The sequence below is a fragment of the Hyaena hyaena genome, unplaced genomic scaffold (genome assembly GCF_003009895.1).
Source record: "Hyaena hyaena isolate Hyena2069 unplaced genomic scaffold, ASM300989v1 scaffold_285, whole genome shotgun sequence".
Classification (NCBI taxonomy): Eukaryota; Metazoa; Chordata; class Mammalia; order Carnivora; family Hyaenidae; genus Hyaena; species Hyaena hyaena.
Genome location: NW_024080917.1, coordinates 80897 through 94278, shown reverse-complemented (window position 1 = coordinate 94278; position 13382 = coordinate 80897). Strand labels below are relative to the sequence as shown.

At 50.0% G+C, this 13382-nt stretch overlaps 1 protein-coding gene across 3 annotated transcripts in view; it reads left to right on the top strand.

The window, feature by feature from the left end:
• Window positions 1-1385: 1385 nt before the first annotated feature.
• Window positions 1386-13382, top strand: part of LOC120241539 (zinc finger protein 213-like) — a 33029-nt gene continuing 21032 nt past the window's right edge. The window contains exons 1-2 of one of the 3 annotated variants that reach the window (XM_039246753.1): window positions 9838-9963; window positions 10345-10470. The gene's annotated coding sequence lies outside the window, so the exon portion shown is untranslated. Of the gene's footprint in view, window positions 1594-9837; window positions 9964-10344; window positions 10471-12858; window positions 12965-13382 lie in introns of those variants that run through there. The other 2 variants (XM_039246754.1, XM_039246755.1) reach the window with 2 other exon arrangements.

The following is a 13382-nucleotide window of genomic DNA, read 5'->3' as shown; positions in this document are numbered from 1 at the left end:
AGGGCCCCAGGGCCAGAGTCAGCCTCAGCCAGACTGGGAAAGGACTCCGGGAAAATTAAACAGGAAGTTCCTTGCTCTGGTCCCATCCAGGTAATGAGGGGGCTTCCTAGAGTTAACCCTTAACCTCCCAGTTTGGGAGTGGGGAGGGGAGAGGGAGGGGCCAGAGAAATGAGGATTCAGCGGCTAATTCAGAGTGCATCCTAGGTCTGAGTAGGAGAGTCTAACCACTCGTCGAGGTAAGACCTGCCCCCCTTACCCATCAGGACTGGTCCTATTCTTCTTGGAGGGGAGTCTGTCATCCTGTACTTTCTGGGGGACCAGAGATGCCATTTTATTTTTATTTTTTAAATTTTTAATGTATATTTATCTTTGAGAGAAAGAGAGCACGAGTGGGGGAGGGACAGAGAGGGGGGACAGAGGATCCCAAGCGGGCTCTGCACGGACAGCGGAGAGGTGGATGCAGGGCTGGAACTCACCAACCGTGAGCTCATGACCTGAGCCAGCAGACTGAGCCACTTAGGCTTCCCCAGAGCTGCCATGTTAAAATGCCAACTTGTGTGGGGGGCTCTTTGCTAGGCATTTCATTCATGCCGCAGATGTTTGCCAAGGTCCTGTTTTGTGCCACGCACAGTTGCAGGGAGGGGTTGGGGTAAACAGGAGCAAGCCCTGACTTCAGAGGGCGTACTAGCCGGTGCGCCGAGCAGTCCCGGGCCAAGAAAAAGAGAACAGGACCACGTGACGGGGGAAGGAAGGGCGCCACCAACACCCGCAAAGATCTTCGCAAGAATCTTGCGGGTGGCTTTTCTCCCAGGTTTCCCAAGGACGACGAAGCGGGGGCTTCCGGGAAGGGAAGTGACCTCACCACTGGCCTTGAGCCCAACTCGACCTCCAAAGTCAAGCCTTTGCATTTGCTCAAAGGTGTCTTTTTGGGTCGTGATCTTGGGCCGCGGCCCGGAGGGCGCTTTCCTCGTAGGAGCCTGCGGTTCAGAGCCCGCGGGCACTCTAGCGGCACCACCTGTCTTGGGGACCCGGGGACACCCGAGCTCGCTCTGGCTCCTCAGCCAGGTCGTTGTCTTCCTGCACTTAACACCTGGGATTCATCTTGTTCCTTTATTTTCACTGTCTAGTGTGGGCCTCACTGGACCACAAGCTCCCTGCGGACAGTGGTGTTTCCATTATGTGCTCCGCGTCCTCTACACCTAGACGGAGCTGGCCTGTGTCCAAACCGACGAAACGGCTCCGCGGCGGGCCGCGACACCCACGGCGCGCAGAAGTGCGCATGCGCCCAGCCCGGGCCCGCCACCGCAGCCCGCCTCCTGGGCGGAGCCGGGAAACCCCACCCCAGGGAGGAGCTTGGAAGCTCCGCCTCCTGGGCGGGGCCGCAGAAACCAAACCCCGGGCGGAGGCGCCGGCCGCACACCCAGATCTGGACCCCTCCCGGCAGGCCCAGCCCTCGCCCCTTCCCCCAAGACTGACCTGCTTCCCTGTGGCTGTGGCTTTCGAGGACCTGGCCACGTCTGAGCCCCGAAGGTGGGGGCAGCGGGGCCTGTACGGATATGATGGGGAAGAAGTGCTGGAACGTGGCCTCCGCGGGTAAGGATCAGAGCCCGCAGGGAGGGCCTGGGGGAGCTGGCTGGGAGCGCAGCCGAAGGGCTCGGTGGTCGCTGTTAGCACTGACTTTCAGTCCTCCGACTCAGACGTGATACCTGTCCTGGAAATAATGTCAGAGAAGTGCAGACCAGCTCCATTTCTAAACCGAGCATGGGCTTGGCCAATAACCCTGTTTGTTGCTGGCCCATCGTGTGAGTGCACCCTTCCTTCCTTCCCTCCCTTCTTCCTTCCCTCCTTCCTTCTTCCTTCCTTGTACTGTCCTTGACCCCAGGGACCCTGTGCTGAGTGAAACAGACAAGTACAGACGAGTGTTACCCCCATGAGGCTTACAGTCTGTGCAATGCCAGGTCACCGAAGCTGGGATTCCTTTTGATTTCTTTTATTATTAACTACAGTTTTGCAGGAAAAAAGGGCTTATTTTTGAACGTTGAAGTCTCTTACACTCTTCTCTCCCAGCATTACTCACTAACAGACGAAAATTCTTGTGAAGGTGCTGGGTTGTTATTTAGTTCCACTTAGTGATAAACATACCTCCAAAGGAGAGATTTTAATAAAAATATACCTATTTGGGGTATATTTCAATATCTCCTAAAATTATCTTGAAAATGCACACTTATAAACGATTCTAGTTGTTACCTTAGAATTTTTTTTAAAGTTCACACCAAATTACATTCTTTTTTTTTTAAATTTTTTTTTTAAATTTCTGAGAGAGAGAGAGAGAGGGAGAGAGAGACAGCGTGAGCAGGGGAGGGTCAGAGAGAGAGGGAGACACAGAATCTGAAACAGGCTCCAGGCTCTGAGCTGGCTGTCAGCACAGAACCCAGTGCGGGGCTCGAACCCACAAACTGTGAGATCATGACCTGAGCTGAAGTCAGATGCTTTACCGACTGAGCCACCCAGGCACTCCCAAATTACATTCTTTTAAAAAAAAATATTTATTTACTTTAGGAGAGAGGAGAGCACAAGTGGGGGAGGGGTGGTCAGAGGATCCCAGGCAGGCTTTTCACTGACAAGTTGACAGCAGCGACCCCGATATGGGGCTTGAACTCATTAACGAGGAGATCATGACCTGAGCTGAAGTCAACTCAACCCACTGAGCCACCCAGGTGTCCCAGAATTTTTTTTAAGTAGTTCGTGTCTAAAACAAAAACACAGGCAAAATCCAACTTTACTTATTTTTGGTTTTGTTTTATGATATAATAATTTTTAACTTTATTTATTTATTTTAAGAGAGAGATCAAGGGCACGTAAGAGGGGGCAGAGAAAGAGGGAGAGAGAGAGAATCCCAAGCAGGCTCTGTACGGTCAGTGCAGAGTCCCATGTGGGGTTCGAACTCATGAACCATGAGATCGTGACCTGAGCAGAAATGAAGAGTTGGATGCTCAACCAACTGAGCCACCCAGATGCTCCTAATCATTCTTTCAAAAAAAAAATTTTTTTAACATTTATTTATTATTGAGAAACAGAGAGAGACAGAGCATGAGCAGGGGAGGAGCGGAGAGAGATGGAGACACAGAATCTGAAGCAGGCTCCAGGCTCTGAATTGTCAGCACAGAGCCTGACATAGGGCTCGAACCCACAAACTGTGAGATCATGACCTGAGCCCAAGTCAGATGCTTAATCGACTGAGCCACCCAGGTGCCCCCCAATAATTCTTTTTTAACTGTGTTTTATTTTTTATTTATTTAAAAAACTTGTTAAATGTTTTATTTATTTGTGAGAGAGGGAGACAGCGTGAGCAGGGGAGGGTCAGAGAGAGAGGGAGACACAGAATCTGAAGCAGGCTCCAGGCTCTGAGCTGTCAGCACAGAACCCGACGCGGGGCTCAAACCCACGAACTGTGAGATCATGACCTGAGCCCAAGTCAGACGCTTAACTGACTGAGCCACCCAGGCCCCCTTTAACTACGTTTTTAAGTTTCAATTCTGACATAGTTAACATGCAGAATTATATTAGTTTCAGGTGTACAACTTTTTTTATTAAATGTGAAAAAAAAAATTCAGGTCGAGTATCAGCCAGGCCAGCAAGAGTGTCTGACTGATGGAATCTTCCTTTCTCATCTTTTAAGAGGCTGCAGGAGCACCTGGGTGGCCCAGATGGTTGAGCATCTGACTCCTGATTTTGGCTCAGGTCATGGTCTCATGGTTTGTGGATTTGAGCCCCACTGACCGCGCAGAGCCTCTTTGGGATTCTGGTTCCTATTCTCTCTCTGCCCCTCCCCCACTCGCTTGCTCTCTCAAAAATAAATACACATTTGAAAAAAGAGAGATTGCAAAAGAAAGATTTTCTATTTCCTGTATTTTCTATTTCTATAGGATTCCCCCATTTAGAATAATTCAGGGCAAAGTGGAGAAATCCTCCTCCAGCTCTGGGAAAGATGACTATTAAAATCTCCATTACCTGTTATTAAATAGCCTCTGGTTATTCCAGCAGCTTCAATGCCTGGGTCTAAACCGAATTAAGTAGCGTCTTTACCCATAGCCATAACCCCACCGTTTTCCTCCTGCAGCTGCAGTGAAGGGTTGCAGGGTGTTGTCGAGAACACGAGGTGTTCTTTTTGGTGTCCGTGAATTTGAGGGCTCCCAAGCCTCTTTGCTTGTTTGTCTCACTGGCCCCAGAGGCCTGAGCTGCACCCTCAGGCCCGCCATTTGCCACCATCTGTGTGACTTCAGCATCACTTATGGAATGCTTTCTCTGCTGCTCGAAGCTCTCCCCCGGCTTCCTTCCTGTAGACACCTCTGTCTGGGCGCCCGTCCACAGCCCCTTCTTACCGCGGTCACATCTTCTGCCCTCTTCTCCTTTGCCTGCCCGTTCCTGAACACACCACTCGATCCCACCTCGCCACCCTGGCCTGGAAAGATCCTCTCACCCTCACCCTTTGTCTGCTCCTCTTCATTCTTAATCGTCCATCTCCTTATGGAAACTGCTCGAGTCCACCCTTGTTAAAGCGTCTTGGTCCCTTCCCGGCACTTGCTGCAGACTGTGATTCACTTGCTGCTGTTCTGTCTGCTTGGCTTTCGCCTGTCCCCGCACGGGACTGTCAGCCACAGAGCCTGTCTCAGCAGGTCTCTGGCTCCCAGTTGATCTCTCAGTGGATTTGACATTCTATCTTCCTATCTCCTGTTTTCTCTGTTTCTCCCATTGTCTTCTCTCAACCTTCTTCACCAGCTTCGCTCTGTTTGCCTGAGTGTGAAATATGGGCACTCTGCTCGGCTCCAGTCTAGGGGCCTCCAGTGAACTTGGCTCTGGTTCGTCGCACCCTGTGTAATCCACTGCCTGGGGGGGAGAGGGGCTGGATTTAGTGATTCCCTTTTAGGAAACAGAATCCAGGGGCGCCTGGGTGGCTCAGTCGGTTAAGCGTCCAACTTCAGCTCAGGTCATGATCTTGTGGTTCATGAGTTTGAGCCTCATGTCAGGCTCTGTGCTGACAGCTGAGAGCCTGGAGCCTGCTTCAGATTCTGTGTCTTTCCTCTCTGACCCTCCTGCTTGCACCCTGTTTCTCTCTCAAAAATAAAAAAACATTAAAATATAAAAATAGAGGGGCGCCTGGGTGGCTCAGTGGGTTAAGCATCTGACTTCGGCTCAGGTCATGACCTCACAGTTCGTGGGTTTGAGCCCCACATTGGGCTCTGTGCTGACAGCTCAGAGCCTGGAGCCTGCTTCAGATTCTGTGTCTCCCTCTCTCTGACCCTCCCCTGCTCACACTGTCTGTCTCTCTCAGAAATAAATAAAACAAAAAAAAATTTAAAAAACATATAAAAATAAAAAGAATTAAAAGACAGAATCCAGCAGGAAGAAGGGGTGTCATTTCTGAGATTATATTGTAAGCAGACTGTGGCTTCGTTTTGGGGGCCCTCCGATGCACTCTCTCTCAATCTCTTGCTTGCTTACCCAGGGGCAGCCATGTCTCAGGAGAGGCCCGTGTGGTGAGGGGCCACAGCCGGTCACATTGGACCTTCTCCCCACAGTCAAGCAGATAGCTTGACTTTAGCTATTGACCTGGAGCTAGAGGCACCCAGTTAAGCCCTGTAGGGTACAGAAACCATGGGATGATGAGTATTTATTTTAAGCTACCATTTTTGGGCATCATTTGTTACACAGAAGTAACTAACTAATATACCTCCCTTCTTCCCTTCTCAGTTTCATAGCCGCTGTGGCCTCAATAACCATTCTCAATGTCAATATCCTTGTATTTATATTTTATTTCTCAACTCTTTGAATGTCTCATAAATGCCCCCAAAGTCTTCATTTTCAAAGCCAAGCTCCCACAGCCACTGAAACACAAGCTCCATGACAGTGACTTTGTTGTCATTCATCACTGCATCCCCAGTGCCTGGCACATAGTAAACCCTCACTAAACTTAGATCCAATGAGTCTTCCACATCAGATCTCGGTGTTTCTGGTATTCTCTATTTCAGTAAACATAGTACAATGCATTCAGTCAGTCAACCCACGAATTGGGATTTATCCCGGATCCCCTTGCTTTACCTCATTCAGACATCTCATCTGCCTCCAAGTTCTATAAGGCTGATATCCTAAATATTTTCCAAATCTGCCTGTTTCTTTACTTCTGCTGCTGTCATCCGAGTCCAAGCCTCCACTGTCACTTGCCTGGACCATAACAATGGGCTAACTGATTTCACCTCATTTACTTTTTTTTAAGCCTTTTTTTTTTACTGTTTATTTATTATTGAGAGACAGAGACGGAGTGTGAGCAGGAAGGGGGCAGGGAGAGAGGGAGACACAGAATCCAAAGCAGGCTCCAGGCTCTGAGCTGTCAGCACAGAGCCTGACACGGGGCTCAAACTCATGGACCATGAGGTCATGACCTGAGCTGAAGTCAAATGCTGAACTGACTGATCCACCCCGGTGCCCCTACTTTTTTTTTTTTAATGTTTATTTATTTTTGAGGGAGAGAAATGGATGAAAGACCTAAAGGTAAGACAGGAAGCCATCAAAATCCTAGAGGAGAAAACAGGCAACAACCTCTTTGACCTCGGCTGCAGCAACTTCTTACTTGACATGTCTCCAGAGGCAAGGGAAACAAAAGCAAAAATGAACTATTGGGACCTCATCAAGATAAAAAACTTCTGCACAGTGAAGGAAACAATCAGCAGAACTCAAAGGCAACCGACAGAATGGGAAAAGATACTTGCAAATGACATTTCAGATAAAGGGTTAATATCTAAAATCTATAAAGAAATTATCCAACTCAACACGCAAAATACAAATACTCCCGTGAAGAAATGGGCAAAAGACATGAACAGACACTTTTCCCAAGAAGACATCCAGATGGCCAACAGATATATGAAAAAATGCTCAATATCACTCAACATCAGGGAAATACATACTAAAACCATAATGAGACACCACCTCATTCCTGTCAGGATGGCTAAAATGAATAACTTAGGCAACAACAGACATTGGTGAGGATGTGGAGAAAGAGAAACCCCTTTGCACTGCTGTTGGGAATGCAAACTGGTGCAGCCACTCTGGAAACCAGTATGGAGGCATCTCAAAAAACTTTAAATAGAGCTACCCTATGGCCCAGCAACTGTACTATTAGATATTTATCCAAAGGATACAGGAGTGCTTATTCAAAGGGGCACATGGACCCCAATGTTTATAGCAGTGCTATTGACAATAGCCAAAGAATGGAAAGAACTCAAATGTCCATGGACTGATGAATGGATAAAGAAGATGCGGTATATATGTGCAATGGAATGTTACTTGGCAGTCAAAAAGAATGAAATCTTGCCATTTGCAACAATGTGGATGGAGCTGGAATGTATTATGCTAAGTGAAATAAGTCAGAGAAAGACAAATATATGATTTCACTCATAGGTGGAATTTAAGATACAGAACAGAAGAACATTAGGGAAGGGAAGCAAAAATAAGAAAAATGAGAAGACAAACCATAAGAGACTCTTAAATAAAACAGAGAACAAACTGAGGGTTGCCAGAGGGGTGTTGGGTGGGGGGAAAAGAGCTAAAGGGGTGGGGGCATTAAGGAGGATGGTTGTTGGGATGAGCCCTGGGCGTTACATGTAAGTGATGAGTCGCTACCTTCTATTCCTGAAACTATTATTACACTATATGTTAACTAAGTTGGATTTGAATTAAAATAAAGCATTCACAAAAATTGAATTTTTAAAAGGATGAGATCAAGTAAGAACAAATGGAAGCTCTACATTTTTTTCATACCCAGTGAAGTAAAAAGAATGTAAAAGATTCTGTGCAAGGACCACGTGACATACATTAGAGGGAGTCTGAGGGGTGGGAAGTGAGAGAGGGAGACCGCAGCAGGATGAAGGGCTGTAAATACCAGCAGAAAAGGCCATCGAGGGTGGGCGCTTGGGTGCCATTGCCCTTTGCTCCCGTGAGGGAGCTCCGCGAAGGGTTCTGTGATGCTGAGCCGGGCAGAATGCCTCCTGAGTGCCCCTGTGCCCTCCTGCTTCAGGGTCATAGGCTTGTGTGGGCGAGTTCACCCTGAAAGTCTACCCGAGACTGGGGGAGGGGGCACTTGAGGCACGAGATGGTAGGAGGTAGCAGGTGCAGCAACATAGGGTCCTTTGGGATGATGACACTCCTGGTTTCCTAAAAACGCACCTGTCTCTAAAGAAAAAGCTACTTAATTTACTCTAATTTCCACCCCAAAGGGCCAGCTGGAGTAAGTCTTGAGATATTGAACTTAGTTTCACTAGGCCATCCCCTCCGTGCGTGTAGTGTGAGCTGTCTTTAGCTCCCAGGTAGAAAATGTTCTGGAAGTTGGGATGTGGGTGCTTGGGGGAATATATCTAGCTGATCCTTTTATTATTGTTTTAAAAAATATTTATCATTTATTTTTGAGAGACAGAGTGCAAGCAGGGGAGGGGCAAGAGAGAGGGAGGCACAGAATCAGAAGCAGGCTCCAGGCTCCGAGCTGTCAGCACAGAGACCAACCTGGGGCTCAAACCACAAACGGTGAGGTCATGACCTGAGCCAAAGTCGGATGCTCAACGGACTGAGCCACCCAGGCGCCCCTAGCCTCATAAGTTTAGGGGGAGAGGTTCTGGCCTTGAGGTCCACGGCTTGCCTGGCTGAGGCTGAAGCTGCTGGTCTTGAGAATCCTGGAAAGAAGCACATGGTGTTGCTGCCCAGGAAGGAGCCTCTTTTCCTTTTCTGGAGCTTGCCCCGGGCAGGAAAAGGCCGTTTCTGTTGCCCTGATGTGCAGGCTCCCCGGTCAGCCATACAACGGAATGTGCCATGGCTAAAGTACAGCAAGGCATTGCTTGAGATTTCCAGAACTCTCCGCACATAACCCTTCCCACTAAACCGGCACTGAGAGACTTGACCAGACTCTAGAATGGCTTCTAGCAGCATACGGCTGGGATGACCCCAGTCCATTAAAACATCTGCCTGAGAAAGCTCAGTGTTGCCGGGAGAAAGGCCTGAGAGCCTTTCCTTTAGAATGTTCTCGTCAGGAAGGACATGGCCTAAGGACATGGCCTCTGTCTCCCCTCTCCCAGGGAGGACAGACTCAGGTCTTCCATACCTGCCAGCGAACACACCTGGCCTAGTCACACCCACACTGACCTGCTCTCTGCGACCGTTCACTTCCCTGCCCCTAGGGAGCCCTGCTCTCCCCGCCCTCGTTCTCCGTTTGAAACCCTGGTCATTCGGCACAAATCCGAGGGAGCTCAGCTCTTTCCCCGCTGTCAGCAGTTACCGAGTAAATCGGCTTCCCCTGCTTGGACGAACGGTTGTTTGGTGCTAATGTGCTGCATGTTTTCTTTATATGGTTTTATATTTAACAAGATACGTGTCACACAGAGGGAGCAGGGCAGCAGCAAGAGCCCGCGCGCAGACGGACTCAGTTTCTCCACAGCGGACGCCGTGTGCGTCCCGCCCCCGCGCGAGGTGCCCAGAGGCGGGCGCCAGCAGAGAGCCGGGAAACCGGAAGTTGAGATGGAGCAGCCGGACGGGAAATGCTGGCACACCGGCCAGGGGCAGGCGGCACCAGGGTGACCCTCCCCCTCGACAGGGCAGTCCCTCGGGGGCGCGGACGGGAGCGCGCAGGTAAGGCGGCGGGGCGGAGCCCTGGAGAGTCGAATGGGCGGGGCCACAGGGAACCAACCAATCACCGGTGTCTCCCGCGGGCGCGTGGGCGGGGCGACGTGGTTGCCTCGGCGACCGGCTCCCGGCGTCCGTGTTCCACAGACTACTGGGTTCCTGGGCCTCCCGCAGGTCGGGACGCGTGCTCCTGAGGTCGCCTCGCGTCCAGGAAATGGGGCCACTGGCTAGCGCGGCCCTCCCAGGGTAGAGAGGGCCGCTGGCCGCGTGAGCGCCCACGCCCAGCTCTCAGTGGCTCTGGTGGTTCTTAGTTATTTTCTTCTTTAAAGTATTTTTACTCCTGGGGCTCCACCTATCTGGTTTCCTTTTCTTCTTTTTCAGTGGTTAACATTTGCTATACTGTTTACTCGATGATTCCTGTTTTTCTTGGCCTTTTCTCACTTTCCTTTATTTCCCCTAATCTTCCAAAGGCTAGATCTCTCCATTACCCTGTCTCCAGCCTGGCTTAACAGCCTTAATTAGTACAAGCCTTTTTTTTTCCCTCCCTCCTTCTTTTAAAAGTTTTCCTTCTTACTTGAGATGCTTCCTTTTTCTAGTTTTTATTATTCTGAGTGTTTTTGTAAGACCCGAGTTAATTCTCAGGCCAGTCTCTGAAGGTCGATCATGATTTATTTGCTGAAGGTGACTTCTTCCTAAGCTCAGTGAAACCACCAGACACTGGAGTTGGCATTCTTTGAGTGTTCTCTCTGTCTGAAGCTCAGATAAGCACTTCCATCCATGGTAGTTATCCTTGTGACAGGCTCCTAGGTGAGTACATCTCTAAACTGTTGCCCAGTGAACTGGACAGCAGGTGTTTGCTGGGGTTGTACAGAGCTCTTAAATTTTTTATTTTAATCATCAACACTTAAAAGTCGGGACATTTCACATAGAAATCTAATTCTTTCCTGGCTTCTCTTAAAAAGTCTTCAAGCATTGTCAATACCAAGCGTCCAACTGCCCCCTTTGAATAAAATATGATTTCTTGAGGCCCCGACTGCCATTTTACAATTGAGCCACTGGTCATATGCTGTGCTGCCTGCTTGCTGGAGGCATTTAGAGTTTTGCTCTCTGTGTTGCTTATTGACTCACCTTTCCCTGGTGCCTTTCTGAAGTCTTTTAGGGACTTTAGTCAGTTCCCACACAGCAAATGTGACATTTGCTTCATCCTAGACCTGCTCAGTCCTAGAACCTAGACCCTGGAAGCATTTCCTCTCTAGTCCAAGAAGGGGCTAATGTCTGTCATATAGTAGGTGCTCAATAAATATTTTCTGAACCGTTAAATAAGTGTTCATTTATTTAGACTTCATTTGGTCTAGTTTAGGTGGTCCCGTGGTAGCATCCAAACCGCTGGGCTTCCCAGCATCCCTGAAGTGGCCCCTTTTGTCTGGTAGAGAAACATTTGGCCAAGAGTCAGGACACATCCACATTTTTGGGACTCAGGGCACTGTTGAGACTGCCTTGGGTTGACATGGCCTCAGGAGTGAAGTCCCTTACTCTGGATGCTTGTCTGGCTCCTATTTGATGGAGAAATATTCACAGACTGAGTAGTTCATCTTTTTCACAGGCCCCTGTCACTTCCCAGTTTATAGCTCGCTGGCTTGAAAATAGTAATTTTTTAAAGTTTATTTATTTTGAGAGAGAGAGAGAGAGAGGGAGAGGGAGGGAGAGAGAGTGCATATGCATGTGAGAAGGGAAGGGGCAGAGAGAGAATTCCAAGCAGGCTCCGCTCTGGCAGCAGACATCCTAGTGTGGGGCTTATTCTCACAAACTGGGAAATCGTGACCCGAGCCGAAGTCGGACGTTTAACCAACTGAGCCACCCAGGTGGCCCTGGCTTGAAAATACTATAGACCTTTGCTACAACTTTGTATATCCTTCTTTACCTTGAAGATTAAAACACCTGGAAATAATGACCAGAGACAAACCCGAGGGGTTTTGTTCATTTTTTGTTCATCAGAGCAACAGCAGAATAGATCAGGATCCTAAGACACATTTAACTCCAAAAGCAGAGTTGCAAATTCAAAATGCTGCGGGGACAGGGTGGGGATGAAGTGCAGCCACGTGATTGCAGGCCCTCAAGTGAGGGTGGGGGGGTGATATGAGTCCAGGGTTGCCTGATGTTCTGCTTTTTTCAAGAAAATAGATTTCATGAGAATTCTAGTCATTTTTAAATGTTGGAAACCAGGTTTTAAGTCAAATAAACCCGTGATCCCACAGCACACCCACAGGCTGGTTCAGGGGCCAGTTGTGCCTGGTGCTGGATGAAATGTATGCGTCTCAGAGGACTCTGATGACTGCAAGCCACGGGCATGGGAATGTTTCCTGGAATCCGACCCCAGAGGTGGTCCCACGCCTTTCCTCTGACCCATCCCCTGTGTCCTCCTCAGGGGAGAGATAGGTTCTTCACCCTAGAAAGAGAAGCACCATCTCTTCCTCCATTTTTTTTTTTTGGGGGGGGGAGGGCTTAGTTCTCAGGTCTAAAGGAAAATGAAGACTGAGAGGTGGAGGATGCAGTCTGGGACCCTATCGATATAGCTGGGTCAGACCCTTTTACCCCCGCTCTCTGTAGCCTTGAGAGGGAGCTGGGGGAGAGGAGATCTAAAAAAATCAGATTGGTCCTAGATCTTTTCAAGGTGTGGGGCATGGATAGGGGTGTGTAGAGCAGGTTCCCGGGCCTCTCTGTTTCCTAAGTTTGCTCTGAGGGAGAGAGAACTCCATGCCAGTCTCGGGGAGAGCCCAGAGGACATGCTCACCGGCCTGGGGGCTTAAGTGAAATCCAGGAAGGTGTCCATGGAGACACCACAAGACCTTCAGAAGCCCTGTGTGTTGCAAAGGACCATCGTGCCCCTCTATCCGGAAAAGTGCCCTCACTCCTGTAAGGACAGCTGCAGTGCCTTCTTTGAAATGTCACATATCAAAGTCCTTCTACAGAATTTGTTTTCCCATTTTGGCATCCTGCTTTGCTGGTATCACAAGAATGCACCAGAGAAAGCGATCGTGAGCTGGCAGTGCAGATCACCTCCCCACCAGCGCAGGTGCAGCCCAGCTCCGGACCCCAGACCCGGAACCCTCGAAGCTGGGAACCCTGTAGGGCTGCAGCTGTGTGGGGAACGGGATCTGGGAGGGACTTCCTGTTGTCCCTAATCCCAGTCTCCACCCGGCTCCCTGGCCCGGTGCAGGCTGTGGAGTCTCCCTTCCCGGGGGAGGGGACCCCCACCGCCCGAGGCGCTGGGGAGGGCGCCTGGATCCCGAGATCCACGCAGGTGGCCAGCTGGCAGGAGGGGACGGGGTCAAAGGGGGAAGGCTTCAGGCTGGTGGGGAGAGGAGGGGGCCCGGACCCAGGTTCGGGAAGGGGAAGGACAAGGTCCGTCCAGGCCCGTGAGCAGGATGGACTCTCGTTCCTGCCGGGTGGTTACTGCTGCAGGGAGGGCTGCGGAGAGCAGGCAGCTCAGTGTCTGGATCCCAGGCGGAGCGAGTCAGGCTGAGCGCTGGCTGTGCGTGTCCTGCGCCTGGGAGACCGTGGGGCCTAGATTCCTCAGCTGAGCTGGCTGTGATGGGTGGGGTCACACCCAGCACCTGTTTTGTACAGTCTCTGCTGACCTTTCGGCTCCTGATGACAGGACATACAGATTCTGAGGCAGCCCTGGCTTTCCTTAACTGGGTTGCTCTGAGAGGCAGAGT